Source organism: Microcaecilia unicolor, chromosome 2 (genome assembly GCF_901765095.1).
Source record: "Microcaecilia unicolor chromosome 2, aMicUni1.1, whole genome shotgun sequence".
In the NCBI taxonomy this organism is placed as follows: Eukaryota; Metazoa; Chordata; class Amphibia; order Gymnophiona; family Siphonopidae; genus Microcaecilia; species Microcaecilia unicolor.
Genome location: NC_044032.1, coordinates 570,600,409 through 570,606,687, shown reverse-complemented (window position 1 = coordinate 570,606,687; position 6,279 = coordinate 570,600,409). Strand labels below are relative to the sequence as shown.

At 44.9% G+C, this 6,279-nt stretch overlaps 1 long non-coding RNA gene across 1 annotated transcript; it reads right to left on the bottom strand.

The window, feature by feature from the left end:
• Positions 1–355: 355 nt before the first annotated feature.
• LOC115462652 lies at positions 356–5,904 on the bottom strand. Its single transcript, XR_003940913.1, has 3 exons — positions 5,783–5,904; positions 5,659–5,664; positions 356–366 (listed from the first exon to the last, which is right to left on the bottom strand). It is a non-coding gene; the product is annotated as an uncharacterized LOC115462652 (long non-coding RNA).
• Positions 5,905–6,279: the final 375 nt, after the last annotated feature.

Genomic DNA, 6,279 nt, shown 5'->3' with positions numbered 1-6,279 from the left:
GGGAAGGGAAATAGGACTTGATATACCACCTTTCTGAGGTTTTTGCAACTACATTCAACGCGGTTTACATATATTCAGGTACTTATTTTGTACCAGGGGCAATGGAGGGTTAAGTGACTTGCCCAGAGGCACAAGGAGCTGCAGTGGGAATTGAACTCAATTCCCCAGGATCAAAGTCCACTGCACTAACCACTAGGCTACTCCTCCACTAGCAACATTCCATGTAGAAGCCTGCCCTTGCAGATCAGCAACGTGGCCGCGCAGGCTTTTGTTTCTGTGAGTCTGAAGTCCTGAAAGTATGTGCAGGAGGTCAGACTCAGAGAAACAGAAGCCTGCGCAGCCGAGTTGCTGATCTGCAAGGGCAGGCTTCTACATGGAATGTTGCTAGTGGAATAGCAACATTCCATCTAGAATCTCCAATAGTAGCAACAGAATCTCAACATTCCATTTAGAATCTCAAATAGGGAAAGGGAAACGGGACTTGATATAGCGCCTTTCTGAGGTTTTTGCAACTACATTCAAAGTGGTTTACATATATTCAGGTACTTATTTTGTAACAGGGGCAATGGAGGATTAAGTGACTTGCCCAGAGGCACAAGGAGCTGTAGTGGGAATTGAACTCAGTTCCCCAGGATCAAAGTTCACTGCACTAACCACTAGGCTACTCCTCCAAGCAAGAATATGCATGCTCTGTGCTAATTGGGTAGCATGGGCTTATTGCCGTGTGCTGCCTGATTACTATGAGGTTTTAAGTGTCGTAAGGGCTCCCATGGTAATGGCACCGTGCTAATTGGGAAATTAGCATCAGTGGCGTAGCCACAGGTGGGCCTGGGTGGGCCTCGGCCCACCCAGTTAGGGCTCAGGCCCACCCAACAGTAGCACACATTTAGCTTGGCCAGACTTCCCCTTGATGGTAACAAAAACACTTCTCTCCACGATAGTTTTCAGCGCATGCTTGCTGCAGACTGCCAAGGTGCAGAGAAACATTTTTCCACCAGCTGAGATATTTTTTTGGTGTTGGGGGAGAACACTTGGTGCCCACCCACTTCTTGCCTAGGCCCACCCAAAATCTGCTGTCTGGCTACGCCCCTGATTAGCACGTGGCCATTAAAGAAAAAAATGGAAATGCAGCCAATTAACTGCCATACTAAAAGTGACCACAGTGTGCAGAAAACCCACATGCTGACAACAGTGCGTGGCTTGGTGGCTTTTGCGTGGCTTGGTAAAAGGGCCCCTTAGCGGATGCTAATGACTGTTAGTGCATGCTAAACTTTAGTAAGAGGGCCCCTTAATGTCCAAAACTGTTTTGGATATTAATTTTGATATAGTGAGCATTTAAATAAATTGCTCAGCAGTTTTTTTGTTTCTTTGGAATGTAAGCTTCTCACCCATGCTGTTTTATATATGCCACTTGAATATGTAGGTGGTATCCTGGCAATAAGTCAAATTCAGAAGAGTGATCTTTAAAGGCCAAATCCTATTATTACCCATGAGTGGTGAATTCACCATTTGCCACCATAAAATTTACACTTTCTTATTCTTCTTTCTGTCCCCACTCTCACAATGCAAATACACTTGAAGTAATGTCATGTCCCTGAAAGCTGCTAATATAGAACATTCACACTGAAGTGCTGTACAGTAGTTTACCATAGCTGAGAACTCACACTAAATCTAGAGTTAGGGATGGACTGGGTGCACCTAGGTTCAGTTTTTCTGATGTAGGAGAAGGGATACAGAAGGACTGGAGACCTACAACATTGTCTTGCTATAAATGCATCCTTGCAGTTACATCTGAAGCAGGGACCTATGTGGTCTCCATAATGCAAGAAGAACACATTTTAATGTTAGAGATCTAATAAAGATGTCACAGCCTACAGAGTGTATTCAAGGACTGATATAACTATGAGAACTCTGCATCACCAGTATAGTTAGTGGATTTCTCTCTTCCTTGTGTGTGCATTTTTATTGTTTGATTATAGTAACATAGTAAATGACAGCAGACAAAGACCTGAACGGTCCATCCAGTCTGCCCAACAAGATAAACTAATTTTACATGGTATGTGATAGTTTATATGCATACCTGAGTTTGATTTGTCCTTGCCATTCTCAGGGCACAGACCATAGAAGTCTGTCCAGCACAGTTCTTGTACTAAAACTTCTGAAGCTAGTGTCGAAGCCCCTTAAATTTACACTCCAGCCCATCCATTTCTATTCAGTTACAATCAGGGCATAGACACTAGAAATCTGCTCATCACTGGTTTTGTTTCCCAATTACTGGTGTTGCAACTCAATCTCCGCTAGGATTCCATAGATCCATCCCTTCTAAACAGGATTCCTTTGTGTTTATCCCACGCATGTTTGAGTTCCATTACCGTTTCCATCTCCACCACCTCCCATGGGAGGGCATTATTGGTTTCTCCAGCCAGCTGACTCCCTAGTATTCCCTAGCAGTTCCCCTTCCATGTACTAGTTAGGTCCAATGGTGCTTAGCCAAATACTCATAGAGAGTATGATGTGTACACAGATCCAAATACGTCCCTGGTCAGCGGCTGGTAAGGGAGTGTGAATATATAGTATTGTGACAGCCTAATGAACTTAAAGAGCACTGCTGCTTCTCCAGGCATGTTTCATTATAGGCCTCATCTGTGGCTGCTATGCTAAAAGACTGTCTCCAAAAGTAAATAATAGTTTGAGAAGTCTAGATGTGTGTGATTGCCACAGGAATAAACCTGACATATCATGCATTCCATAATGTGGCTTCCATTAGTGCAGTCATTAGCAGATTCTATAAACTTCAGTTTATGGGCATGTTTAGTTAGCACAGTGTATTTCTCCATTACTTAAAAAAGAGCTTTCTTCTCTGTCATCAGCTCTGAAGCTATTTAGATGGTGAATTCCAAGTGTGTTTAACAGACAAGTAATATATGTTAGCTAATAAAATCTTTAAGCACTTTTGGAAAGGTAATACAATAGTATTTCAATCTATTTTATTTTTTAAACTTAGATGTATAACAAAACAGATTTTATCACATCCTATATAATAATTTGCACCTCCAACGTTCTACATCTGGATGCCTGGGTTCGTAATACACTTCCCATTGGTCCACCCTCGCGATGATGTCAGAGGGTGGATCAGTGAAAGGGAAGGAAAGCCAGCACCAGCCAGCCACAGAACGTGGCGGTGAGTAGAGAATCGCAGGAGAATCGCCCCTCTCCCTCCCCCCGTCCTCCCTCCGAGTTCAGCCCCCCTCCCCTCCGAGTTCCATGCCCCCTACCTCCCTCTCTCCCTCTCCTCTGAGTAGCAGGCCCCCCTCCCCTTTGAGTTCCAGGACCGCCCGCCCCTCCCTCCCTCTCCTCCCCTCTGAGTTCCATGCCCCCCGTCGCCTCTGAGTTCCAGACCCCCGCGCCTCCCTCCCTCTTTCTCTCTCCCCTCTGAGTGCAAGCATGACCTGTCCTCCGCCTGCCCTTCGCCTTCCTGCGTGCCGGCCAGAATTTAAAAATTCTTACCTCGGGGTCCGGCATCAGCAGTGAAGGCGAGTGGTGCTTCAGCCTGCTTTCCCTTCTGTCTCAGCTCTGCCTCTGGTCCCGCCCTCATTTCCTGTTTCCGGAAGGGCGGGACCAGAGGCAGAGCTGAGACAGAAGGGAAGGCAGTCTGAAGCGCCATGCCTGCTCCACTTCACTGTTGCTACCAGACCACGAGGTAACAATTTTTAAATTACAGCTGGCACTTAGGAAGGCGAGGGGCAGGCGGACAGGTCACGCTTGCACTCAGAGGGGAGAGAGAGAGAGAGAGAGGGAGGGATAGAGGGGAGAGAGAGAGAGAGAGAGGGAGGGAGGGAGGGAGGCATGGGGGTCTGGAACTCGGACGAGAGGGGGGTCCTGAAATGGGGAGGGAAGGAGGGGGTCCTGAAATTCGAAGGGGAGGGAGGGGGGTCCTGAAACTTGAAGGGGAGGGGTCCTGGAACTCAAAGGGGAGGGAGGGGGTCCTGGAGCTCGAAGGGGAGGGGTCCTGGAACTCGAAGGGAGGGTCCTGGACTTGAAGGGGAGGGTGTCCTGGAACTCGAAGGGAAGGGGGAGGGGATCCTGGAACTTGGAGGAGAGGGAGGGGGGCATGGAACCTTGCTAGCGCCCGTTTCATTTCTATCAGAAACGGGCCTTTTTTACTAGTGTAACATATGTAGGCAATGCACAAGGCAGAGTCATTGCCATGCTTATAAAATATCAAATGTTTAGGAGCAAGACCTTAATCCAACACATTATAACAGAGTGGTTAGAGGGAAGTCAGAATACGTTTTGGTAAGTAGAAATAAAGGTCAACCAACACATTGTGAGACCTTTTAATTGAATTAATTTAATATGCTTGTGTTTAGATTTCTAGAGCTACATTCTCCACTTAATCAATTTTGAGCTGAATAAACTAAACAGAATAACGTTACCTGTGTATACAAATTATAGGTTGTGCTACAATGGTGGTATGATGGTGTTTTCAAAACTGTTAAGTGTTATTAAATAAAATGGTGGGGGACGGGTTGACTGATGTGTTTGTAGATGGAAGAGAAAACTAACAATGAACAAAAAAAATAAGCTGAATTTACATCTGCCAGTGGTTGAGAAAACCAATGTCACTATTGAGTCCCTTTGGGCTTTTGGAACTAACCAGTGTTAGAATTAGCAGGACAATGTGCATTACCTGTCAGTTATAACAGGAATGCTACAGCAGTGTGAAAAACCTAATATTGGTATGCAGAATACAATGGCTTCAAAGTGGAGGCTTTAAACAATGTGATCTTTGTAAAATTATTGTGTTTTGCTTTGTCAGCTGTAGCCCACATTAATTAACCTTCAGAAAGGGCTACAAGAGACCGGAATGTAGTTGAGAGTTGCTAATTCTGGAGCACGTTTTCTAGCATGTTTTATAGGCATTGTAGTAACCATTGGGATAAAATCATGTCCCAGAACCTAGATCCCATCTAAGAGCAGTGTTTCTCAAGTCTGGTCCTGGAGCACCTCTTGCCTGAAAGGAGATTTGCATATAATGGAGGCAGTGTATGCAAATCAAGTCCATGCATATTCATTGTGGATATCCTGAAAATCTGACCGGCCAGGGGTACTCCAGGACTGGACTTGGGAAACACTGGCTCAGAGGACCCTGCCATGAAGAGAGCAGGATCTTCTGGAATAGCAGGAACCAAAGGGAAGGAGGAAATCCTGGCCTGGACTAAAACTGGAGGGGGAATTTTATTTATTTATTTATTTATTTGTTGCATTTGTATCCCACATTTTCCCACCTATTTGCAGGCTCAATGTGGCTTACAATATTCCACCCTGGTTATTGCCATACCAGAGTGAAGATACAATTAATAATTATAGAAGAATATGCAACAAATGAGACAAAACATTAGTTATAACGGGATCAATAATAAAATGACAGTTAAAGTTGTAATGCTCTAAAGTTCAGGTGATGGGTCATTGTGGTATGTTCTACTGAAGAGATAAGTCTTCAGTGATTTCCGAAAGTTGATTAGGTCGCTTATTATTTTCACATCAAGTGGTAATGCATTCCAAAGCTGCGTTCCTATGTAGGAAAAACTGGATGCATGTATTAATTTATATTTTAGTCCTTTGCAGCTAGGGAAGTGAAGATTTAGGAATGTGCACGAAGATCTTTTAGTGTTCCTTGGTGGTAGGTCAATAAGGTCTGACACGTAGACCGAAGCATTTCCATAAATAACTATGAATCAGGGTGCAAACCTGCACTTATCTTAATAAAAACAGTTCCAACATTGCAAGCAGAGCCCCCTGTAATGCCAGCCCTGACAGTAGGTATTTTCCTGTGGCTGGAAGGCTTAGGTTTGTATTTCAGGCAATGAAGGGTTCAGGGGTCCTTTTACTAAGGTACACCGAAAAATGGCCTGCGCTGGTGTAGTTACGTGTTTTGAACACACGCAGGGCCTTTTTTCAGTGCACCTATGAAAAGGCCTTTTTTTTTGGGGGGGGGGGGGGGGGGGGGTGAAAATGGAAGTGTGACAAAATAAAAATTGGCGCGTGTACATTTTGGGTCTGAGACCTTACCGCCACCCATTGACTTAGCGGTAAGGTCTCATGTGTTAACCGGGCAGTAATCATAAGCACATGTACACTGCCAATTACCGCCCAGTTAGCGCTGCGTGGTAGGAAATAAAAAAAATATTTTCAGACGTGTGTATCGGACACGCATAAAAAATAGAATTGCCACCCAGGCCACATGGGAGCCGGGCGGAAGTTCCAAATTGATGCATG